Source organism: Lepus europaeus, chromosome 10, assembly GCF_033115175.1.
Source record: "Lepus europaeus isolate LE1 chromosome 10, mLepTim1.pri, whole genome shotgun sequence".
Classification (NCBI taxonomy): Eukaryota; Metazoa; Chordata; class Mammalia; order Lagomorpha; family Leporidae; genus Lepus; species Lepus europaeus.
In genome coordinates this window covers 7,260,659-7,286,170 of record NC_084836.1, presented here as the reverse complement: position 1 = coordinate 7,286,170, position 25,512 = coordinate 7,260,659, and the positions used below count along the sequence as shown (strand labels likewise).

At 48.7% G+C, this 25,512-nt stretch overlaps 1 protein-coding gene across 3 annotated transcripts in view; it reads left to right on the top strand.

Moving 5' to 3' along the window:
* Positions 1-1,220: 1,220 nt before the first annotated feature.
* Positions 1,221-25,512, top strand: part of SGSM3 (small G protein signaling modulator 3) — a 35,245-nt gene continuing 10,953 nt past the window's right edge. For 2 of the 3 annotated variants that reach the window (XM_062202810.1, XM_062202808.1), the window contains exon 1: positions 1,221-1,295. The gene's annotated coding sequence lies outside the window, so the exon portion shown is untranslated. The remainder of the gene's footprint in view (positions 1,296-25,512) is intronic. The other variant, XM_062202809.1, reaches the window with a different exon arrangement.

Sequence of the window (25,512 nt, the reverse complement as noted above, 5' to 3'; positions counted from 1 at the left end):
GTACTTGGGCCATCCTTTGTTTCTCCCCAGACTCCTTAGCCGGCAGCTGGATGAGAAGTGGGGGAATGGGGACTGGTTCCTAGGCACCTCGATGAAGGGTTGCAGGTGTCTCGAGTAGTGGTGTAATAACCCGTGTGCCACAGCACCCGCACCCCACCGTTCTTGCAAAGGGAAACAGGCTTTCTTGCCGGTGACCTTCAGGCCTGAGCAGTGCTGATGTCTGACAGATGTGAAGTACCACGGAAGATGCTGGAAGCCGTGTTCGCCACAACATCGACACCCTCGGTTTCCTACGGCACGTGTAGGCAAACAGGAAATGCAACCTGCAGAAGGGGCCTGTGCACCTCGGGGATTGTATTTTCCCGTGAAGATAAACTGAAGGCTAACAACCCCTGCAGGTTGTGAGATGGAGGACAGGACTGCGGCATGCTAAAAAGACAAGGTCATCGCCCTGAGGCCGGTGTGTGTGTGTGTGTTTACTTTCTTCCTTTCTAAAGAAGGGACTGGAGGCAGTGCTGTGGTTGGGAAGAAAGATGACCTTGACATCAGAAATGGGCTTGAGTCTCCGCTCTGGCACCTCCCAGCTCTCGGTTTAGCCAGGTCCTCCATGAAGTGCAAGCAATGGGGGCCGGTGCTGGTTGCAGTCCCAGCTGCCCTACTTCCAACCCAGCTCCCTGCTAACGCGCCCGGGGAAGCAGCGGAGGACGGCCCAGGGCCCTGGGCTCCTGCCAGCCCCGAGGGAGACCCGGACGAAGCTCCTGGCTTCCACCTGGCCCGGCCCCGGCCACTGCAGCCGTCTGGGGAGTGAACCTCCGTCTCTCCCTGCAACTCTGCCTTTCAAACATTTTCTTTTTAAAGTGCGACGGATAAGATTCACCCTGCTCTCAGCAAATGGGCGTCGTGAGCGACCAAGTGGGCTGCCCGAGGGCAGCGAGGTCCCCGCGTCATGCACGCCCGGGGAGGGCAGCGCCTGGGCCGGACTTCACCTTGCGTCTTCACACCGGCTCCTGCGAGTGAGGACCCTGGGTGTCTAGGGAACCAGCACCCAGGCACCGCGGCGGCCCTGTGCCGCGCCGCTCCCCGCCTCCTGGTCCGCCTCCTGCTGCTGTAAGCCCGGGGGCCGCGGCTGCCGCTGACCGCTGACCGCTGACCGCCCGGGCCAGGGCGCCTACAGCCCCCAGCATGCCCCGCGCCGCCCGCCCGCGCGTGCGCAGAGGCGCCCCTGCGCGCTGACGGAGCGAGCCGAGGACCCGCGAGGACACCGCGGGATGGGCGCTGAGGTGGCAGCGGGGCAGGTGCGTGCGGGGCGGCCGCCGGCGGGGACAGCTGGGGCTGCGGGCCCGGCGCCCGGTGCAGCGCGCGGCAGCCTGGGCGGGCGAGGGGCCGGGCCGGCGAGGGCGCGGGGGCCGGCGGCCCTGAGGCGGCCGAGGCGGCGCCGCAGCCCACGCGCTCCGGCAGCTGGCAGCCGCGTTTCTGAGGCGGCCGCGGGCTGCGGGGACCCGGGACACGGAGAGCCGCAGAGCGTGCCTCGGACGAATGGGCGTCTCCTCTGCCCGGCCGGGAGCCCCCGGGGGCGGAGGGCTGGGGGCTGGGGTCCGCGCGGCCTTTGCCCTGAGGGAGGGCTGAGGGTGTTTCCAGCCCCGGCGACTGTGACTGGCGGGGTCTCCGGCCGCCGCGAGCGCGTGGGGGTCGCGGGCTGGTCTCTGTTTTTTTTGTTTTGTTTTGTTTTTGGTGATAGTTGGAGATGTTCTGGAATATTTTTTATCCTGCGTTCCTGTTCTTTCTTGTTACAAGTTCCCAGTCAAACTGTGATTCACGAAAACTAAATTTGGGGCTTGTTGACCGGGAGCTGTGGGAGGGCGGGATTGAGTTTGTGGGCACGCACTCTTCCGCGGCTTTTCCTCGTCGTCCTTGTTTTCCTTAGTTTTCTGTGGCCTGTCACGTTTAGTCACGGCTCGCCACGCTCATTTCCGCTCTCCGCGATGGATCGCGTCGGCCCCACGCGAAGGTGGGTGTCTGCCGCGAGTGGCGCTTTTTCATCAGCGAGTATCAGCTCCCCTGGGCTTGGTCCGGCGTAGAGGTGTGTGACGGAGAGGAGAGGGGGGCTCTCCGGTGTAGAAATGGATGACCGCTGAACCAGTGCTTAACTACGAAAGGTTAGGAACAGAAACTCCTTCCAGCATGAAGCACGCACCGGCCTGTGATCTCGGGAACTTGCCAGGGTGATAGGGAGGGGAAAGACCCCAATATCAGGGTGAAATATTGGGAAAGAGCTCAGGGGATCATGGCTTCTCACAGGGCCGCCTTCCTGGGAGCCAGAATGCGTTGCCGCTTGGAAGCTTTTAAAACATCTGTTTGTGTTTTCAGTTTTTCCCTTTAGTTCTCCGGGAGGTTTTGGCAGGAGCCCAGAGCCTTGATGATTTGACATCAGAGTCAGGGGCTCCTTCTCTAGATGGTCTGTTACTCAGGTGCTGACCTGGGTCATTTCGCACGCGGCCATCCAGAGCTTGTGCGGGCTGGCACAAGGCAGTGGGACTGCCGCGAAGGGTGGCACGCGCAGAAGAAACCAAGATCCTGTGTGTGTGCATCACACACTGCGCTGGAGCACAGGCGGTGTGGGAGGAGTCAGAACACCCGGCCAGGTTCTTCTAGGTAGTGAGCAGTGACACTGGCCGCTGGGTTCATTCCCTCTACCAGGCACTGTGGTCGTCAGGGAGCTGTGGCGTCGTCCTCAGTTTACACGTGTGTTAGTAAACGGAACACTTGCTGGTATACTTCCCCTCAAATGACTGCCATTTCTCCTCCTCCTCTCTAGGTTTTCCCTAAAAAACAGATTATGCCTTTGTCTTCCATTTATCTTACTTCATTGCAGTCTGGGGTCAACCCTTAACGCTGTTGAAATTACTTTCATGAACTCCACTCAGCCATTTATTAAATACCTACTGTATTTTTGTTTGTGTACCAACTTCTGAACTTAAAAAAGGTAGCCAAGATGTGATTGTTGGCACGAAGGATTTCAGAGGCTAATAAGGAGGAGAAGGAAGTGAGTACATGACGATATGTTAGCTGGTGACAGGACCGGGCAGGCTGAGGGAGGAGCGTTTCCTTGAGAAGGTGACACTGGGCTGCAATAGAAAGAAACCTCCCATTGTGCAAGACAGCGGTGTTAGGGTTACGTGGCTGTATGTGTGCTTACAGCGGGTTGAGCCACCACCTGCATCGCTCTGGAGTCCCCTCTGCTCTGCCTCCGGTCCAGCTCCCTGCTGGTGTGTCTGGCAAAGCAGCAGCCCCTGCCACCCCTGTGGGAGACCCAGAGAGGCTCCTGGCTTCCGCCTGGCTCAGCCCTGGCAGGTGTGGCCATTTAAGGGGTGGACCAGGAAGATCTCTCTATCTCACCCTCTGTCTGTAACTCTGCTTCAGATAAATGAAATAAACTTTATAAAATATAAAAAATTAGGCTCATTACTTTATAGATACCATGAATGAGGACATTCATGTCTTTCTACTAGGCATAGTTAACTATTAATTGTGCCTTTAACATTATACCTCTCTTCCAGTTAACATGCCTGTTTAGATGTTTTCCTAAGTGTTGTGTATATTTTGTATTTGTGTTTTTCTTTGTGCTAATTATGTGAACTGTTTTGGGAGGTTAACTTTTTTGGAATCAGATCATTCAATGTATCAGTAAGAGTAACATCAGAAATGAGATTGAGAAGACCAATTCAGTTATGAAATGACTTATTCTTAAAAATGGCGTGATTTTCAGTTAGAGCCAAGAGGGTTTGGTTTTGGTATTTTTTTCTTACCAAAGTGCCGTGACTAAAGATTGATTTAGTTAGTTGAAAGGCAGAGTTAGAGGGAGAGGCAGAGAGCTATTTCACCTGCTGGCTCACTCTCCAAATAGCCACAATGGCCAGAGCTGGGCCAGGCCAAAGCTGGGAGCAAGGATCTCCCACGTCTTAGCAGGGAACTGGATCAGAAGCGGAGCAGCCAGGACTTGAACTGGTGCCCATATGGGATGCTGGCGCTGCAGGCAGTGGCTTAACCTGCCACACCACAGTCCGTCCCTTATTCTTAGCTTTTTCAAAGTAGCTGGCTAGCCAACATTCTTTTTTTTTTTTTTTTTTTTTTTTTGACAGGCAGAGTTAGAGAGAGAAAGGTCTTCCTTCCGTTGGTTCACTCCCCTAATGGCTGCCACTGCCGGCGCGCTGCGCCAATCCAAAGCCAGGAGCCAGGCGTTTCCTCCTGGTCTCCCATGCGGGTGCAGGGCCCAAGCACTTGGGCCATCCTCCACTGCTTTCCCAGGCCACAGCAGAGAGCTGGTCTGGAAGAGGGGCAACTGGGACAGAACCAGCGCCCTGACCGGGACTAGAACCTGGTGTGCCGGCGCCGCAGGCGGAGGATTAGCCTAGTGAGCCGCGGCGCTGGCCGGATAGCCAGCATTCTAAAGACAGGAAGTGTCAAGTCATTTCCCTCTTCTCTTGTTTGAGTTTCCTTTGTAAATATTCTTAATTTGTGTGACTTGAGGATAGGGTTAAAGTCCAAATACCACCTTTTTTTTTTTTTTTTTTAATTATTACCTTTTGGAGACAGTTTAGCAGTTAGGAGTACCAACAGTGAAGGTCAAGTTCTGACTCTACCACTTTAAACATTGATATCTTAAGAAAGTTCTTATTTTTTATTTTTACTGATGAGTATGATTTACTTTTCACATAAAGTATTTATCATAGTATGTATATTTTAAAAATTCTTTTTTAAGATTTATTTATTTGAAGGTGCTATGAGAGGGAGGGAGATTTTCCATCTGCTGTTTCTCTCCCCAAACGACAAGAGTGGGACCAGACCAAAACCAGAGCCTGGAACTCCATCCAGCACTCCCACATGGGTACAGGGGCCCAAGCACTTGGGCCTCCTTCCAGCGCCTTCCTGGGTGCATTAGCAGGGAGCTGGTCAAAAGCAGGGGACTTGAACCCACACTCTGAATGGGATGCCAGGGTCACAGCAGCAGCGTAACCCACGGAGCCACACCGCCAGCCCTTCTTTTTTTTTATTGACAGACTTGTACATATTTATGGAGCACCATGCGATGTTTCATACATGTATACCTTGTATAATCAAACAAGAGTAAACAGCCTATCAAACATTTCTTTGTGGTGAAAACATTCGAAATAATTTCTTGTAGCTTTTTTAAAAGACACAGTATGTCATCTATTGGGGTGCACAAGCAAAAGGAGAGACAGCACATGGGAACTCGACTTCTGGAAAGTGCCGTCTGGCCAACCCAGCGTGGTTTCTTTATTGATGAGGATGTCAGCAGCCTCTTGTGCAGCACATGCACGTATCCCTGTAACTCTGAGGTTTCTCTAAAACGTGTTTAGCAAGACAGATAAGCATCTCTGGGAAAGTGGCTGCGTGTCCTCGTGAAGCCGGTGTCCCACGGACTCTCAGTACTCTTGTTAGTAGGTCGTAAACCATCCTTAATCAGTCCCTGCAGTCACACCATGTTCCAGGAAGAAAATCTCTTCACTGGCAGAAATCTCGCTTTGCACAGTCATCGTGATCTGTAGTCAGGCACTTGCAGCTGGATTCCAGGACCTGTTTCTCCTCCTTAGCTCTGACTAAGGACCTGTGGATCATCCTCCTGCATCTCTCTCTCCCCTCTTCTCTCCACACCCTTAGTAACCACTGTTTTACTCCCAGCCTGTGATCCACTTTCTTAGATTCCACATGAGGGGTGAGCTCGTGCAGTATTTTTCTCTCTGTGCCTGTTTCCCCCTAGAATAATGACCTCCAGGTCCTCCGTGTTAGAGCGGATGACATGATTCTTCCTTTTTAATGGCTGCATAGTATTCCATTGTGTATATACAGTACACTCTCTGCATTCTTCAGTTAATAGACATGTACTTTTTTTTTTTTTTTTTGACAGGCAGGGTGGACAGTGAGAAAGACAGAGAGAAAGGTCTTCCTTTTGCTGTTGGTTCACCCTCCAATGGCCGCCGCGGCCGGCGCACCGCGCTGATCTGAAGGCAGGAGCCAGGTGCTTCTCCTGGTCTCCCATGGGGTGCAGGGCCCAAGCACTTGGGCCATCCTCCACTGCATTCCCTGGCCACAGCAGAGAGCTGGCCTGGAAGAGGGGCAACCGGGATAGAATCTGGCGCCCCGACCAGGACTAGAACCCGGTGTGCTGGCGCCGCAGGCGGAGCATTAGCCTGTTAAGCCACGGCGCCGGCCTGACATGTACTTTGTTTCCGTTTCTTACCTAATGTAATGGTGCCCTAATAAACATGGGATTTTAGATGTCTCTTCCGTATCCTGATTTCATTTCTGTTGTATATGTACCTGGTAGTGGGACTGCTAGTGCGTATGGTAGTTCTGTTTTTTCAAGGTTTATTTATGGAGTGGGCATTGTGGTGCAGTGGGTTAGCCAGCACTTGGGATGCCCATTTCCCATATTGGAGTGCCACTTCCAGTCCCAGCTGCTCCACGCTTCCAGTACAGCTTCCTGCTAATGTGTCTGCAATGCAGTGGAGGATGGCTCACATACTTGGTTCCTGCCAACCATGTGGGAGATCCAGATGGAGTTCCAGGCCCCTGGTTTCAGCCTGGAACCCCAGCCTCTGCAGCTGCACTCATTTGGGGTGTGAACCAGCTGATGGAAGAGTTCTCCTTCCCCTTGTCCCCCACCTTTCAAATAAGTAAGTAAAATCTTTTTTGAAAAATTTCATCACCATCACGAGGTTGGTGTTGTGGCATAGTGGGCTAAGCCTCTGCCTGTGGCACCAACATCCCATGTGGGTGCTGGTTCTAGGCCTAGCTGCTCCTCTTCTGATCCAGCAATCTGCTATGGCCTGGGAAGGCAGTGGAAGATGGCCAAAGTAGTTGGGCCCCTATACCCGCATGGGAGACCTGAAAGAAGCTCCTGGCTCCTGGCTTCTGATTGGCCCAGCTCCAGGCATTACAGCCATTTGAGAGTGAACTAGCGAATGGAAGACCCTCGCCCCCTCTCTTTCCCTGTCTCCCTCTATATGTCTGTAGCTCTACCTCTCAAATAATAATTTAGAAAAAAAAAAAAACTTTAAAAAAAAAAATCCCATCACTTGAGCCATCACCTGTTGCCTCCGAGGCCAGAAGTTTGGAATCGGGAGCCAGAGCCAGGAATTGCACTTAGGCACCGTGATGTGGAATGTGGGCATCGCGACCACCGGGTCAGACTCCTGCTGCTAATTTTAAATTTTTAAGGAGGCTGCTTTTTTTAAATTGTTTTTTATTTTTTTATTGTTTTCCAGACAAGCTGTGCTGTGTAACTTCCTAATGACTTGTTTTCCTCACTTGGAAAAGTGGCATAATTACTGTGGCTACTTACAATAGTGGCTAATTTTATTGGATGTTGACTATATATGCCAGGCACAGTTCCTAAAGTTTTACTTGTATTAATTCACTTAATCCTCACAACAACACTGTGTTGATATAATGCCCATTTACTGCTGTTGCTGGGTAACCTGGCTCAGGGTCACACGAGTCATTGCAGGAGTCATGTAGTCTGACTTCAGAGGTTGTACTGATAAACTCCTGCTTCACAGGCTTGTGTTGAAGAGTAAATAAGTGTATGTCAAAGACTGACAAACATTCATAAGTGTTTTAGCTACTAGAGCTAGCCACAAGCTCATAAAAATTTGTCCACATTTTCTTATTTGATTGTTACAGGAACAAACAAGTGTTGTGACCATCACCAGCTTACGGATAGGAAACTGAGGCACAACTTTGGCCACAAAGCAAGTGTCTGTGCAGTGCTTTGGCTTTGCTCTCCACCATGTCTAGATTATGTTGACTCTGAGGCATCATTTTTTTTTTTTTCTTATGGCATCACGTTTTGAGAGAGTTTAGTGCGTATACGTTGTGTTGTCCTGCCCAGCATCCAGACCAGATTCTTCTGGGAATAGCAGTTTAGTTTTACTTTGGGAATTAGTCCATCCCTGTCAGGTAGCAGATGTTAGGTGGATACCTGCGTTTCCCCTTTAACTTGAATCTCAGGTTGGCTGACCTGTGACAAGTGTGACAAACAGTTGCAGCACCTTCATCATGATTGTGGGTTAATTCCTAATGGAACTACTCAGTTTGTTTGTTTGTTTGTTTGTTTTGTAGACCTGCTTTTTCAGGTTTCTTGTGGTTTTCCCCATCTGATAACCCTGCAGTACGTTCTTGGTTTCTGTGATTTAAGTTCCCCAAAGCCAGTTTTTGTGGCTTGCAGCTGTGACTACCCTAACTTTGTTAACATTACATGAGGCCGTGTCTCTCAAGGAAGAGGTATAGGGGCTGCCATTTTGGCACAACAGGTTATGCTGCCACCTGCAGTGCGGTCCCATATGAATGCCAGTTCAAGTCCTGGCCGCTCCACTTCTGATCCAGCTACCTGCTAATTTGCCTGGGAACACAGCGGAAGATGGCCCAAGTACTTGGACCCCTGCCACCTACATGGGAGACTCGGATGGATTTCCTGGCTTCTGGCTCCTCTGTGATTTAATTATATGAGAAAGAGGAACTCTGTTAATTATATATATTTTAAAGATTTTTTTTTTTATTTTTTAAGATTTATTTATTTGAAAGAGTTACACAGAGAAGAAGAGGCAGAGAGAGAGAGAGAGAGAGAGAGGTCTTCCATCTCCTGGTTCACTCCCCAGTTGACTGCAACAGCTGGAGCTGTGCCGATCTGAAGCCAGGAGCTTCCTCCAGGTCTTCCCACGTGGGTGCAAGGGCTCAAGGACTTGGGCCATCTTCTACTACTTTCCCAGGCCATAGCAGAGAGCTGGATCAGAAGTGGTGTAGCCAGGACTCGAACTGGCACCCATATGGGATGTGGGCACTGCAGGCAGTGGCTTTACCCGCTACGCCACAGTGCTGGCCCCACATGTTTATTATCTGCTCCCTTTAAGGCCTTAAGTTCCTGTATTACTATAAAACTTCAAATATAAGTTGCTCAGTGGCTTTTCTTTTCTTTTTTTTTTTTTTTTGCCAGTCCTCAGAGATCTGTTTTCCTCAAAACCTCTCTGCTAATTTTTCCAACTATCCAAGTGGTGAGTTGCAATTAGCTAATCTGTATTTGTTTCATTTTTATTCTCAAGGGGGTTGATGCCCCCCGCCCCCCAGAGGAAATGACAAAGGGTTTGGGCAGTTACTGTGCTTTTGCCTTCTTTCTTTATTTGAAACACAGAGGGAAGGGGGAGCATGGGAGAGTGAGATCTTCCATCTGCTGGCTCACTCCACAAATGGCCACAAAAGCCAGAACTGGGTCAGGCTGAAGCCGGGAGCCAGGAACTCCATCCGCGTCTCCCAGTCGGAGAGACTTGGGCCATCTTTTACTGCCTTCCCAAGAGCATTAGGAGGGAGCTGGATGGCCAGTGTAGCAGCCAGGACTTGAGCCAACGCTGTAATATGGGCACAAGCAGCAGCTTAACCACTGTGCCACGGACACCAGCCCCTGTGTTTGCCTTCTTTATCATCTTCTGGAAACTACCAAGCTGTAAATATTAGAGGAATGAACCTGGGAGGGACTCAGGTAGCCAGAGTACCATGGATGATCAATTATTTCCCATGAAGGCCTGCAGGGGGTGGCGTGATGGTGAGCTGCTGCTGTGTCGCAGGAAAGGCAGACCCGTACGTGGCTTGCTGAATTCCAGGGCGGGGCTCCTGTTGCCCTGGTCTGTGTTCTGCCCTAGACAGTCACGCCTAAATCTTGCCTACAGGAACACTATCTGTGGTCACAAATAAATATTGACTCAGGGAAGGAAAAGCAGCCCAGCTGCAAATCTTGTAGGAGCAGAAGTGGAGCTCAGGGTGGAGAGTGGTTATTGGAGTTACCATACTCATGTCAGTTTGGAGGAGGCTGTTGAGAAATTTGCATGACACAGCTAGTCTGCCCCTCAGATGCCTTGGTGCTGAGGCAGGTAAAGGGTGATGGGAATAATGAGCATGTTTTGAGGAGGCAGTTCTAGAAATTTAGTGCTACTAGCTTGCCTTATTGTGGAGTTTGGTAGGGTCCAAGTTTCAAGGCTTTCTTTACGTATTGCTGAGTAATTCATTTTGCAGTGTTCTCTGAGCAAAGCAAGGTGCTTCCAAGATCAAAAGAAGTCTAAAGTGTCTGGAATCTAAAGTCTGTGAAAGAGATGTTCAGAAGTGAGGCAGCAAGGGTTAGCAGGGGCCACTGGGTCGTGCAGGGTCTTAGCCAAGTTAACAGACGTGGACTTTCCCTAAAGACAAAAAGAAGACAAAAGTTTCTCAGAAGGGGAAGGAAATGATTGCTTGCTCTAGGATTTCTGTGGCTGCAGGGTGAGAGTAAATGGGGGAGAGAGCATGTCTGGAGGCAGAGGTCCCGGTTGAAAGATGTGTTGAGAAATGATGACAGCCCCAGCTGGAAGTAGCAACAGGCTGCAAGAGAAAAAAGGTTTCAGAAAGCATCAGAGAATGCCTGATGGCTGACAGGTGAAGATGGAAAGATGGCATGTCCATTAAACCTCACCCAGGCCTGGGTGGAGTAGGTTATACTGGAAGCCCATGTTTGCGAGGATGGTGATGAGTTCATTGGGAGGCATGGCGGATTTGAAGAATGTGCTGGTGTGAGATTCGGAGAGCTGTGTCTTGGCCTCATGAGTTGGGACTGTCTGCCCGTGGGTGTTAATTGAAGCTGTGAGTGAACGAGAAGCTCTACAGAACTAGATAAGAGTCAAGGACAGAATGAGAATGCTTCTTTTTTTTTTTTTTTTTTTTTTTTTTTTTTTTTTAATTTTTGACAGGCAAAGTGGACAGTGAGAGAGAGAGACAGAGAGAAAGGTCTTCCTTTGCCATTGGTTCACCCTCCAATGGCTGCCATGCTGTGGCCGGCGCACCACGCTAATCAGAAGGCAGGAGCCAGGTGCTTCTCCTGGTCTCCCATGGGGTGCAGGGCCCAAGAACTTGGGCCATCCTCCACTGCACTCCTGGGCCATAGCAGAGAGCTGGCCTGGAAGAGGGGCAACCGGGAACAGAATCTGGCGCCCCGACCGGGACTAGAACCCGGTGTGCCAGCGCCACTAGGCGGAGGATTAGCCTGTTGAGCCATGGCGCCGGCCTGAGAATGCTTCTTAAGAACAGGCAGGGGGCCGGCGCCTATGGCTCACTTGGTTGGTCCTCCACCTGTGGCACCGGCATCCCATATGGGCGCCGGTTCTAGTCCCGGTTGCTCCTCTTCCAGTCCAGTTCTCTGCTATGGCCCGGGAGGGCAGTGGAGGATGGCCCAAGTGCTTGGGCCCCTGTGCCAGTATGGGAGAACAGGAGGAAGCACCTGGCTCCTGGCTTCTGATCGGTGCAGTGCTGCCGTGGCAGCCATTTGGGGAATGAACCAACAGAAGGAAGACCTTTCTCTCTGTCTCTGTCTCTCTCTCTCACTGTCTATAACTCTGTCAAATAAAAAAAAAAAAAAAAAAAAAACACAGAGGCATGAAATAAAAAGAGAAGGGGCCGGCGCTGTGGCATAGCAGGTAAAGCCTCTGCCTGCAGTCCTGGCATCTCATATGGGCACTGGTTTGAGTCCTGGCTGCTCCACTCCCCATCCAGCTCTCTGCTATGGCCTGGGAAAGCAGTAAAAGAAGGCCCAAGTCCTTGGGCTCCTGCACTTGTGTGGGAGAAACATGGAAGAAATTCCTGGCTCCTGCCTTTGGATCGGTGCAGCTCTGGCTTAGTGGCCATCTGCAGAGTGAACCAGCAGATAGAAGACTTCTCTCTTTCTCTCCCTGTCTCTGCTTCTCTGTAACTCTGCCTTTCAAATAAATAAATAAAACCTTTAAAAATAAAAAGAAAAATCACTTCTCGGCCTTTTGGCTAAGATCAAGTGTAAAAATAAAAAGCAAAAATGTAACCTGACATTGATCATTTCATAGAAACATTGACAGGGGTCAGTGCTGTGGCACTGTGGGTTAAAGCCCCAGCCTGCAGTGCCGGCATCCTTATATGGGTACCAGTTTGAGTCCCGGCTGCTCCTCTTCTGATCCAGCTCTCTGCTGTGGCCTGGGAAAGCAGTAGAAGATGGCCCAAGTCCTTGGGCCCCTGCACCGGCGTGGGAGACCCAGAAAAAACTCCTGGCTCCTGGCTTGGGATCAGCTCAACTCTTTTCATTGCAGTCATTTGGAGAGTGAACCAGTGAAATGGAAGACCTCTTCATCTCTACCTCTACCTACCTCTCTCTGTGACTCTTTCAAATAAATTTAAAAAATAATAATTAAAAAAACACTGACAAATCATCTGTGAAAAAAATCTGAACTTTGTTGCACGTCTTCATATTCATTTTATTTTTATGTTGAATTAAATAGAGATACACCCTAATCTCTCTTGTTTTATGGTTCTCTAAAGGTCTTTAAATTTTTTTCATGTTTAACTTTGTTTGAATAGGTAATGTATTAGCATGGTTCAGAATTCAGAAGGTTCCAGAAAATGTTAAAAGTCTCCCTGCCACGTAGTTCCCCCCAACACGTAGCCCTCTATATTTTATGTACAGTTTTCTTGCTTTTTTGCACATGTTTCACGTTCTTTTTTGCTGCTGCTTTTCACTTAGCAATATTCACAGATCTTGGAGATCACTCCCTGTCACTGCTCGAAGAGCTGGCCCATTATCTGTGACAGCTGTGCACTGTTCCAGTTACTAGATACACTGTAATTTACTGAACTAGTTCCCTGTCTCTGTGTAGTTAGATTTTCTAACATTCTGCGATCTAATATTTTAAATGCACTGATGTTGCTGAAGGGAGTTACCTTATATAAGGACTGTTTCGCTGAAGTGAAGGATAAATTTTGAGAAGCCAGAATTTCTGGGCCAAAGGATCTCTAAAGGTTTTAATTCAGGTCTGCTCATTAGAGTTCCTAGCACTTAGGAAGCTTGCAATGAGTAGTAACAGTTATTAAGGTTAACGTGTTATAGACAGGATGGTTGGGAGCACAGCAGAACAGGGAACTGTGACACAGACTAGAGACAGGGCAGGTGTCAAGTTGTCTTGGAGGAGTCAGGTAAGCGGAAGGCGTTCCGTGCAGGGCAGAGGGGGATCCGTGAGGGCCACGTCACAGGACTGGAGAAGAGACAGTGGGGACTGTCTGGTCGGAGTCTGAACAGCAACTGCAGCCACAAGTCAGGCACTGGGCTGGGGACAGGATGTAGGGCAGATAGACACGTACAGATTACCATAGCATATGACATGGGAAATAGCAGGAGCCTGAGCAGAGAGAAATTCCACAGGGGGAAGGAGGTGGGGGACATGGAAGTTGAAGGGAAGCCTCGTTCAGGGAGGCTGCATCTGAGCTACAGCTTGGAAGAAGAATGGTCACCAAAAATCAGTGGTTCCCAAAGTGTCCCCTGGACTGACAGCATCCGTATCACATGGGAATTTGTAGGAAAGGCAGATTCTCAGGTCCCACTCAGACCTACTGAATCAGAAATTCTGGGGTTAGGCTTTCAAGTGATTCTGACAAACATTGCAGCTTGAGAACCTAAGTGGAGATCCTTTAAGGGAGAAGGAACAATTTATAAAGACAAGGACCTGTAAAATACCGTGGCAGGGCGAGTGTTAGGATGCAGTGGGTTAAACCACTGTTTATGAAAGCCAAGTGCCAATTTGAATCCCAGCTGCTCAGCTCCCTGCTGATGCACTTGGGAAGACAGCAGAAGATGGCCCAGGTGGCTTGGGCCACTGCCACCCACATGGGAGACTTGGATGGAGTTCCTGGCTCCTGACTTGGCCATTGCGGTTATTTGGGGAGTGAACTATTGGGTGGACGATCCCTCTCTCTGACTCTCCCTTTCTGTCTGTAATTCTGCCTTTCAAATAAATACAATCTTTTTTTTTTAATATTATCTTCCACCCCTATGGATCTTATCAAAGTATTTTTCCAAAGATAACCTGTTTGGGAATCATTCTGGAGCCAATTTTATTAAAATACTATTTTCTAATTGTTTTATAATTATAATAAGTAGGAAAGTTTTTTTTTTTAAGATTTATTTATTTATTTAACAGAGTTACAGAGAGAGAGAGAGAGAGAGAGAGAGAGAGAGAGAGAGAGAGAGAGAGAGAGAGGTCTTCCATCTGCTGGTTCATTCCCCAAATGGCCACAACAGCTAGGGCTGAGCCAGGCTGAAGCCAGGAGATTCTTCTGGGTCTCCCACATGGGTGCAGAGGCCCAAGTACTTGAGCCATCCACCACTTCCCAGACACATTAGCAGGGAGCAGGATAAGAAGTGGAGCAGCCAGGACTCTTCACTGGTGCCCATAAAGGATGCCGGTGTTGCATACAGCAGCTTTTTAGCCGCTGTGCCACAATGCCAGCCCCAATATTATTAATACAGAGTTTTAAGTTTGGGGGTCATTAAGTTAATTGCTTCAGATGGCAGCCTATTAAACTAATGCAAGTAATTTGTTATTAACCTAATTTCATACTTGGAAAAATGCCCCTATTTGTGAAACTGACCCTATAAAGCAGAAAAAGCAAATTTTAAAATCCAAGTCCTCTCTCAAACAAGACAGGTATGTTGATTTCATTTTTAAGATTTTCAAAGGGAGAGCTCCTCACAGCATAGTTTTTTGTTTTTTAAAGATTTATTTATTTGTGAGGCAGAGATCTTCCATCCACTAATTCACTCCCTAAATGGCTGCAGTGGCCCGAGGTGGGCCAATCCCAAGACGGGAGCCAGGAGCTTCTTCCAGGTTTCCCATGTGGGTGCAGGGGCCCAAGCACTTGGGCTGCCTGCCACTGCCTTCCCAGACCATTAGCAGGGAGCTGGATCAGAAGTGGAGCAGCCAGGATTGGAACCCATATGGGATACCAGTGCCACATGTGGGGACACTTAGCCTGTCCACAGCACCAGCCCCATACAGCATAGTTTTATTGGAATAATAATTGCTGATACTTAATGTGTCTTTCAACAGATGACTAGTTTAGTAAATTAAAGATGATGTGGCAAAGTTAAATAATGCATAATTATTGGGAAAATATTGATAATGTTTGGTAGAGAAAGTTTATAATGTAAAAACAATCTGTAGGACAAAATTAAAAGCGAATACACAAGAAGAAAATGATTTACTGGTATGTCAAACTTTTGGCAGGATCTTTATTTTGATTTTCAAAATAAAGAGGAGCTTCTTCCAGGTCTCCCACACGGGTCCAGGGGCCAAAGGACTTGGGCCATCTTCCACTGCTTTCTTTCCCAGGCCATAGAGAGCTAGATGGGAAGTGGAGCAGAACCAGTGCCCATATGGGATGCCAGTGCTGCAGGCTAGGGCTTTAACCCTTTGCACCACAGCGCTGATCCCTGTAGACATCTCTTTTCCTTCAAAATGCTTCCAGTAGTTTTTGCTGTTAAAGAGTATTTCACTTCAGTGTAATAGGAAGCAGCAGTCAGACACCTGGGGTTTGATTAGTCTTTAAAACAAAAAATAATAACTTGGAAACCTGAGTTTCAAAGTGTTGTCTTCTATTTTCAGGGATTTCTTACGTTTCTATAGGGCAGGGGAGAATTGTCAAAGTAACTTGGAAAGTGGCAGACTACCTTTTAGCAGCTCAAGAAGCCAATGACCGCGCAGGTTGCTAAGATGTCAGATTCATGCGGAGCTGTTACTGAGGTGTTAGTTACACTTGAGAATGAAAGAAATCCTTTTTACAGTTATTTATCAGCTGTTTCTAATAGTTTGTACTTTTGTCATTTTGCTCTCCTTGGTTTGTGTAAACATCAAATCCCTATGGAGATAGCTGTTTGAGGAGTGATGAACAAAAGTGCGATCCAGAGAAGCCACATTGCTGTTTCATTTGTGCACCTCAGAAAAAACCCAAGGAGAGTGCATTTTTATTCTACTGTTTTATTACTCTAAAACTTAAAAAAAAATTTTTAAAGAATTGTTTTATTTATTTGAAAGAGGAGTTACAGAGAAATAGAGCCAGAGAGAGGTCTTCCATTCCGCTGGTTCACTCCCCAAAATGACTGCAACAGACAGAGCTGAGCTGATCCGAAGACAGGAGCCAGAAGCTTCTTCTGGGTCTCCCTTGCGGGTGCAGGGGCCCAAGCACTTGGGCCATCTTCCGCTGCTTTCCCAGGCCATAGCAGAGAGCTGCATTGGAAGAGGAGCAGCTGGGACATGAACTGGTGCCCACGTGGGATGCCGGTGCTGTAGGCTGGGGCTTTAACCCACTGCACCACAGCGCTGGCCCCAAAACTTTAAATTTTTTAAACTGAGACACAACTCATGTGCCATGAAAGTCACTGTTTAAAAGTGTACAATTCAGTGGTTTGGTGGCTCACTTGGTTAATCCTCTGCCTGCGGCGCCGGCATCCCATATGGGCACTGGGTTCTAGTCCCAGTTGCTCCTCTTCCAGTCCAGCTCTCTGCTGTGGCCTGGGAATGCAGTGGAGGATGGTCCAGGTGCTTGGGCCCCTGCGCTCGCATGGGAGACTGGGAAGAAGCACCTGGCTCCTGGCTTCGGATCTGCGCAGCGCACCAGCCGTAGCGACCATTTGGGGGGTGAACCAAAGGAAGGAAGACCTTTCTGTCTCTGTCTCTCACTGTCTATAACTCTACTTGTCAAATAGATTTAAAAAAATAAAGTATTCAATTTAGTGGTTATGTTGTTCATTACCACGATCTAATTCCAGAACATTTCTGTCAGCCCTAAAGTAATACACCCGCGAGCATTCACTGCCCCCCACCCCCGGCAGCACTGCTCTACTTCCTACTCTAGGGATTTGCCTGTTCTGGACATTTCATGTAAACAGGATCATACAATATGTCGTCTTGTGACTAGCTTCTTTCACTTTGCATGAGATTTTAAAAGTTCACCCACACTGAACAGCATGTATCAGTACTTTATTCCTTTATTACAGCTGAATTCCATTGTGTGGTTCTACCGCATTTTGTCTATCCATTCACTAATTGGTGGATGTTTGGCTTGTTTCCACTTTTGACTCTCAAATAATATTGCTTTGAACATTTGGGTCCAAGTTTTTAGGTGGTATAATTTTTTTTTTTTTTTTTTGACTGGCAGAGTGGACAGTGAGAGAGAGAGAAACAGAGAGAAAGGTCTTCCTTTGCCGTTGGTTCACCCTCCAATGGCCGCTGCGGATGGCGCATCATGCTGATCCGAAGCCAGGAGCCAGGTGCTTCTCCTGGTCTCCCATGCGGGTGCAGGGCCCAAGCACTTGGGCCATCCTCCACTGCCTTCCCGGGCCATAGCAGAGAGCTGGCCCTGGAAGAGGGGCAACCGGGATAGAATCCGGCGCCCCAACTGGGACTAGAACCCGGTGTGCCGGCGCCGCAAGGCGGAGGATTAGCCTGTTAAGCCACGGCGCCGGCCTGGTATAATTATTTTTAAACATAGTATTTCTATATTTCTTTTATGTTTCTTCTATGTTTCTCTGTTTTCTTTTCAAGAAAAGATAACATTAAAAAGGCAAATAAACTCCGTATTTCTTCCTTCTGAACCATATTCCTTTTTTATATTATCTTCAACATGTATGCATTATTTTTGAAGTGGTTGAAATGAATCAGTATTTTCATGTTGATGATTGCTTTTACTCTACCTACTCCTATTGGACTTTCACCTTTACCATTAAAATAAAAAGCTACTGGGGCAGGTGTTTGGGCCGGTAACGAATCATGGGTTAAGATGCCTGTGTGCCACGTCTGGGTACCTGGGTTCAGTCCCAACTCTGGCTTCTGATTCCAGCTTCCTGCTAATGTGAACCCTGGGAGGCAGCAGTGACGGCCCTAGTGGCTGAGTCCCTGCCAGCCACAGCCATTGCAGGAGTTAGGGGAGAGCACCGGCACATGGGAGCTCTCACGTTTCTTCCTCTCTTATAAATAAAGAGTAAAAGCTTTTGTCAGGATCGTAACAGCCCGCCGCTTGCCAAACCAAGGACCAATTCTCTGTCCTCATGTTGTTCAACCTCTGAATAACATGTGACACTGATGATCACTTCCTCCTTGTCTTATGTATGTTTTGTGATACCATAAAAATATTACAGATTGGGTGATTTTTATTTTTTTTAAGATTGATTTATTTATTTGAAAGAGTTACGCAGAGAAGAGGCAGAGAGAGAGAGAGAGGTCTTCCAACCACTGGTTCACTCCCCAGATGGCCACAACGGTTGGAGCTACACCGATCTGAAGCCAGGAGCTTCCTCCAGGTCTTTCCACACAAATTCAGGGGCCCAAGGACTTGGACCATCTTCTGCTGCTTTCCTGGGCCATGGCAGAGAGCTGGATCAGAAGTGGAGCAGCCAGGACCCAAACCAGCGCCCATATGGGATGCTGGTACTGCAGGCGGTGGCTTTATCTGCTGTGCTGCAGCTCTGGTCCCATGGTTTTTAAAGAATAGAAATTTATCGGGCCCATCACTGTAGCATAGTGGGTAAAGCTGCCACCTGCAATGCCAGCATCCCAGGTGGGCGCTGGTTCGAGTCCTGGCTGCTCCATTTCTGATCCAGCTCTCTGTTATGGCCTAGGAAATCAGTAGAAGATGGCCCAAGTGGTCCTTGGGCACTTGCACCTGCATGGGAGACCTGGAGAAGGCTCCTGGCTCCTGGCTTCGGATCAGCACAGCTCCGGCCATTGCGGCGAGTTGGGGAGTGAACCAGCAGATGGAAGACCTCTCTCTCTCTCTCTCACGTTCTCTCTCTGTCTGCGCCTCTTTCTCTCTCTGTTTAACTCTGACTTTCAAGTAAATAAATAAATCTTTAAAAGAAAAATAATGATTTTCCTTTCCTCCCACCTTCCCATCCCCTCTCTCCTTCCCATCCCACCCTCCTTCCTTCTCCCTTTCTAAAAAAAAAAAAAAATTAGAAATTTGCCTTAGTTCTGGAGTCTGGGAAGTTCAGGACCCAGGCACTGGCATTTGGTGTGGTGATGCCTTTTTTTTTTTTTTTTTTTTTTTTTTTTTGCGTTTCGTTATTTATTTGACAGAGTTAGAGACAGAGAGAAAGGTCTTCCTTCCATTGGTTCACTCCCCAAATGGCTGCTACAGTCGGCGCTGTGCGAATCTGAAGCCAGGAGCCAGGTGCTCCTCCCTGGTCTCCCATGCCGGTGCAGGGGCCCAAGCACCTGGGCCATCCTCCGCTGCCCTCCCGGGCCACAGCAGAAAGCTGGACTGGAAGAGGAGCAATCGGGACAGAACCTGGTGCCCATATGGGATGGCGGCGCCGCAGGCGGAGGATTAACCGAGTGAGCCACGGCGCCGGCCTCTGTGATGCCTTCTTGCTGCATCCTCGCCTGGCAGAAGCAGAAAGGGAAGAGAACCTTTGTCAAGTCCCATTATAAGGCACCTAATCCCACCTGTGAGGGAGGATCCTCTTGGCCTAATTACCCCTCCTTTTTTTTTGCCCTTTTAGTATTTTATCTTATTTATTTATTTTAAAGATTTACGTATTTACTTGAAAGAGTTACACAGAAAGAGAAGGAGAGGCAGAGAGAGAGAGAGAGAGAGAGAGAGAGAGAGAGGTCTTCCATCTGCTGGTTCACTACCCAGATGGAGTTGTGCCAATCCCAAGCCAGAAGCCAGGAGCTTATTCCAGGTCTCCCATGCAGATGCAGGGCCCAAGGACTTGGGCCATCCTCCACTGCCCTCCCGGGCCACAACAGAGAGGATTGGAGTGGAGCAGCCGGGACGCAAACCAGCCCCCATATGGGATGCTGGCACTGCAGGCAGCATTTTTACCCACTATGCCACAGTGCCAGTCCCCTAGTTATCCCTTAAAAGCCTCACCCCCATACTATCTCAGTAGCAACATCTGAATTTTGGAGAGTACATTCAACCCCTAACACTCCTTCGGGAAACACTTTTCTTGACCTCTACAGCACCACATGACACTCTTTCCTTCCATTTCACTGGACTCTTGTCAAATTTTATTTCCTGCCTAGCTTCTTTTTTTGACAGGCAGAGTGGATAGTGAGAGAGAGAGAAACAGAGAGAAAGGTCTTCCTTTTTGCCGTTGGTTCACCCTCCAATGGCCGCTGCATCTCGCTGATCCGAAGCCAGGAGCCAGGTGCTTCTCGTGGTCTCCCATGCGGGTGTAGGGCCCAAGGACTTGGGCCATCCTCCACTGCCTTCCCGGGCCATAGCAGAGAGCTGGACTGGAAGGGGGGCAACCGGGATAGAATCCGGCGCCCCAACTGGGACTAGAACCCAGTGTGCCAGCGCCGCAAGGCGGAGGATTAGCCTGTTAAGCCACGGCGCCGGCCTGCCTAGCTTCTAACTGTTGGAGTATTCCAGGGTTTAGTCCTCGGTCTCCTACTCTCCTTGGCAGTGACATCTAGTCCTGCTCTGTGTTGATGACTTGCAGATTTACATCTCCAAGTCTTTTTTTTTTTTTTTTTTTAAGATTTATTTACTTACTTGAAAGGGTTACACAGAGAAGGAGAGGCAGAGAGAGAGAGAGAGAGAGAGAGAGAGAGAGAGAGAGAGAGAGAAAGGTCTTTCATCTTCTGGTTCACTCTCCAATTGGCTGCAACAGCCGGAGCTGCACCCATCTAGAGCCAGGAGCTAGCTAGTAGCTTCTTCTGGATCTCCCATGCAGGTGCAGGGGCCCAAGGACTTGGGCCATCTTCTGCTGCTTTCCCAGGCCGTAGCAAAGAGCAGGATCGGAAGTGGGATGCTGGCACTGCAGGAAGCGGCTTTACCTGCTGTGGCACAGTGCTGGCCCCACATCTCCAGCTACGACTTCTGTGAATTCCATACTCAAATATGTACAGCTGCCTTCTTGACGTCTCCACTTAGGGGTTTGACAGGCATCTCAACTTAACGTGGGCAAACCAGTTCTCTTGACTCATGGTGACATCTGACCTTCTTTGCTTTCTTTTGGAACACAGTTTGTCTTGCAGGAAATGGTTAAGACTGGCAAACTGCCTGCCCCTAGAGGCAGGGTCAGAGGGCTGGCACCTGTAAGCATGGGCATTTTTTTTAAAGCTTCCTTCTCATGCACTTCAGTTCTGTGTTTTGAAAGTTTCTGCCTCTCAGTGCCCCTGTGACAGTAGGAGGCCAGCTTCTGCCAACTTCAGATGGCTGCTATCTGGAAGATTTTCACAGTGCCCATGGAAAAACCTGCCTGCCTAGCTTAGCCATATCACGTCTGGCTCCTGCTGGGAACTTGTGGGAGACTCCTGGGCAGCCCTTGGGAGAAGTGGCACCTGGGTGCTTGTGTACGTACATGTATGTGATATTGTGTGTAGCTGTTTCATCATTATGTATATGTTTGTGTGTTTCACGCCAGGACTGAGTCTTGCAGACTTTTTTTTTTTTTTTTTGACAGGCAGGGTTAGACAGTGAGAGAGAGAGAGAGAGAGAGAAAGGTCTTACTTCCATTGGTTCACCCCCCAAATGGCCACTACGGCCGGCGCGCTGTGCTGATCTGAAGCCAGGAGCCAGGTGCTTCTTCCTGGTCTCCCATGTGGGTGCCCTCCTGGGCCACAGCAGAGAGCTGGACTGGAAGAGGAGCGACTGGGACAGAATCCGGCGCCCCAACTGGGACTAGAACCTGGGGTGCTGGCGCCGCAGGTGGAGGATTAGCCAAGTGAGCCGTGGCACTGGCCTGCAGACTCTTTAAAATACATTCAGAGTCACCATTTCTCAGTGTTCTCACTGTAGCAAAGCCAGCATCTTGTTTCGTCTTGGCCACCGCAATAGCCCCCTTGGGTCCGCTGCTTCCTGTCCTGTAGTGTTCACAGCGCAGCTGGAGAGAACTTGTCAAAACCCAAGTCATTTTTGAGTTCACACTTCTCAGAGCCTCCCTTTCAGCTCACTGAGAATAAAGTCAAAAGTCCCTGCCACATTACCAGGCCTCCATATCCCCTACCGGCTCTCTGTTTCCTACCGCTCATCCCCTCATCCCCACCCAGCCCCTCCAACCTGCTGCTCCACCTGCCAGGTTCCTGACTTGAAGGCTCTTCACACCTGGGTCTGCTCCCCACTCAGGTAGCCCCACGACTTGAGTCTTCACTTCCTTTTGGCCTTTGCTCACATGTCACCTTGTCCTCAGAGCTTTTCCTCTCTTCTGATACTCTGTAGGTTAACACTGCTTTATTTTCTCTCAGTACTATATTTTTCCTCTGTGGCATCCTAGCCCTTAGAGCCATGCCTGGCGCAGTCATTGTTTGCTGAATGAATGAGTCAGTGGGAGGCCAGCTAAGGGCAGGAAAGCGGAGCTGCTTCCTAGAGTGGTCTTCCCAGCCCAGATGCAGCTCATTTCCTCCATTACAAGCAGCCTGTTGTCTTCTCGCTTTCACTCTGTTCTTCCAGAAGAATCGAACACATCACTGCCTGTGGGGCAGTCACTGATGAGTAAGTGGGATGTGTTACGTTGTTATGTGACATTGTTATCTTTTTGTTGGTTATAATGAATGAGTATCAGTAATTTGATGTGGTTCAATGTAAACAGCTTTTAGTGATCTTGTTGCACAGGGCTCAGATGCTAGTAACTTGCTAGAAATATTAGGAGTACTGATTGCGCGATACTTGCTGTGTGTCAGGCAGTGTGCCAAGGGCCTTACTTGCATCATCTCCCTTAATTCTCAAAATCACTACAAGACACAGGTTCTTATCTTATTCTATTCTATTTTGTGGATAAGAAAACAGATTCAGGGGCTGGCTGGCATTGTGGCTTAGCAGGTAAAGCCACTGCCTGAGATGCTGGCATCAGGTATGGGCTGCTCCACTTCTGATGCAGCTTCCTGCTAATGGCCTGGGGAAAGCAGCAGAGGTGATGGAAATCAGAAATGGCAGTTACTCTGTCCACAGCAGCCCCGATTCTCTGTGCAACCTGCCACAGAACACTGGTGCTAGGGACTGGATAAATGAGAAGGAGTGGGTGAGTGAGAAAGAAGCAGAGAGGAAAATCAAATGATGGCTTCAAGGTCTATATCTAAGCTTCAAGGCTTATCCTCTGCATTGGGATTAGAAGTGAAGATGTCTCCAGTTAGAGCCAGTTTCAAATCCCAACAGTGCTGTTCCCCAGCTGTTTGAAACCTTGGACAAGTTTACCTCCCTTCTTTGAATCTGTTTTCTTCTTTCTTTCTTTCTTTCTTTATTTGAAAGTCAGAGTTACAGAGAGCGGGAGGGAGAGAGAGGTCTTCCATCCATTGGTTCACTCTCAGATGGCCACAACAGGTAGAGCTTGGCCAGGCCAAAGCCAGGAGCCAGGAGCTTCTTTCAAGTCTACCACATGGATGCAGGGGCCCAAAAACTTGGGCCATCTTCTACTAGTTTCCCAGGCACATTAGTAGGGATCTGGATCAGAAGTGGAGTGGCTGGAACGCGAACCAGTACCCATATGGGATGCCAGCATTGCAGATGGTGGCTTTACCCACTATGCCACAGCACGAGCCCCTGAAGACGTAAGTTTTAAAATTTCTAGTTCAGTTCTTTTAATATAAAAATATGTAATGCTCCAGCCAGGTCAGAATTCTAAGACCAGGCCTTGCATAAAGGCTACATTGAAGGAAGACATCTACATTCCATTATTATCTTCATCCAGAACAAACAAAGCCAGGGTGGCTGGCCTGTGGGGCAGCAGGCTCTGCATCTGGTACTCGGGGCAGGTCTGGGCCTGGCCAGCCGGATTTGCAGGTGTGCCCTTTTTACATTATCCAGATCAGCTGCCTTGAAGCCATCATTTGATTTTCCTCTTTTCTGCTTCTTTCTCACTCACCCACTCCTCATTTATCCAGTCCCTGGCACCAGTGTTCTGTGGCAGGTTGCACAGAGGATCGGGGCTGCTGTGGACAGAGTAACTGCCATTTCTGATTTCCATCACCCCAAGAACTGGCAGCTCTAGGTAAACATGATTTCAAAAACAAGAGGGCAGCTTGTCCTAAAATCTTTTCACCCACATCTCATCATCATTACCTCACGTTAATGTCAGTGAGTCAGAGCCTTTCCTTCCATGTTGGAATAGGAAGGCTTGATAGTGAGAAAAAATCAGAGCAGCAGCAACAACAAGTGTAGCTCTGTTGAAGCTCAGGTGAGGGCTTCTTGTAATGGAGAAGGAAGTCATACATGAGAAGTTACAAAGTTAGAGGAAGCCCCTAGTACTAGTACCTTTTTTTTTTTTTTTTGACAGGCAGAGTGGATAGTGAGAAAGAGAGACAGAGAGAAAGGTTTTCCTTTTGCCGTTGGCTCACCCTCCAATGGCCGCTGCGGCCGGCACGTCATGCTGATCTGAGGCCAGGAGCCAGGTGCTTCTCCTGGTCTCCCTTGCGGGTGCAGGGCCCAAGGACTTGAGCCATCCTCTGCTGCCTTCCTGGGCCATAGCAGAGAGCTGGCCTGGAAGAGGGGCAACCGGGATAGAATCCGGCGCCCCAACCAGGACTAGAACCTGGTGTGCCGGTGCCGCAAGGCGGAGGATTAGCCTGTTAAGCCACGGCGCCGGCCGCTAGTACCTTAATTGATCCTTTTTTCTTCTTTTAATTGACATAATTCACAGACCATAAAAATTGCCCCATTTTTAAAGTGCAGAATTCAGTGGTTTTAGCATATTCAGCATGCTGGACAACTCTTGCCACTATCCAGTTCTTGAATGTTTCCATCACCCCACATAGAACCCTCCCACCAGCCACTGCAACTCTGTCTGCTTCCTGTGTCTCTGAATCTGCCTCTTCTGGACATTTCACTTAAACAGGTTCTTACAGTATTCATACTTTTGTGTCTGGCTTCTTTCACTTAGCACAATTCTTTCTAGGCTCTTCCACGGTATAGTGTGTGTCTAGGCTTCATTCCTTTGGATGGCTGAAGATATTCACGGTGTGGGTATATTTTGTATATCTCCATTCATTGCTTGATGGATGTTTTAGTTACTTGTCTCTTGACTATACTGCTGCTGTGAGCAGTAATGTATAAGTTTTTGTGTAGACACATGTTTTTATTTCTTTTGGGTATATGTGAGTGTACTTCAAAAAGTTGTGGAAAAATTTTTAAAAGGTGATGTGCATTTTCCATGAAGTTTTTGAAGCACTCTAGTACCTAGGAATGGTGTTTCTGGGTCACCTGGTAATTGTGTGTTTTAAGTTTTTAAAGAATGGTCAGTGTTGTCCACAGCAGCTGACCATTTTACATGCTCACCAGCAGTGTGCAGGGTGTCTAGTTTCTCTGTATCCTCATCAACGCTTGTCATTGTCTTGTTGATTATAGCCATTCTGGTGGGCATGAGGTGATATCTCCTTATGCTTCTAATTTGCATTTCCTTGGTGGCTAATGATGATCATCTTTTGTACCTGCTTATTGGCCACTTATTTACATCTTCTTTGGAGAAATGTATATTCAGATATTTTGCTCATTTTTTTTGACAGGCAGAGTTAGACAATGAGAGAGAGAGAGAGAGAGAGAGAAAGGTCTCCCTTTTCCATTGGTTCACCCCCCAAATGGCCGCCATGGCTGATGCGCTGCAGCTGGCGCACTGCGCTGATCTGAAGCCAGGAGCCAGGTGCTTATCCTGGTCTCCCATGCAGGTGCAGGGCCCAAGCACTT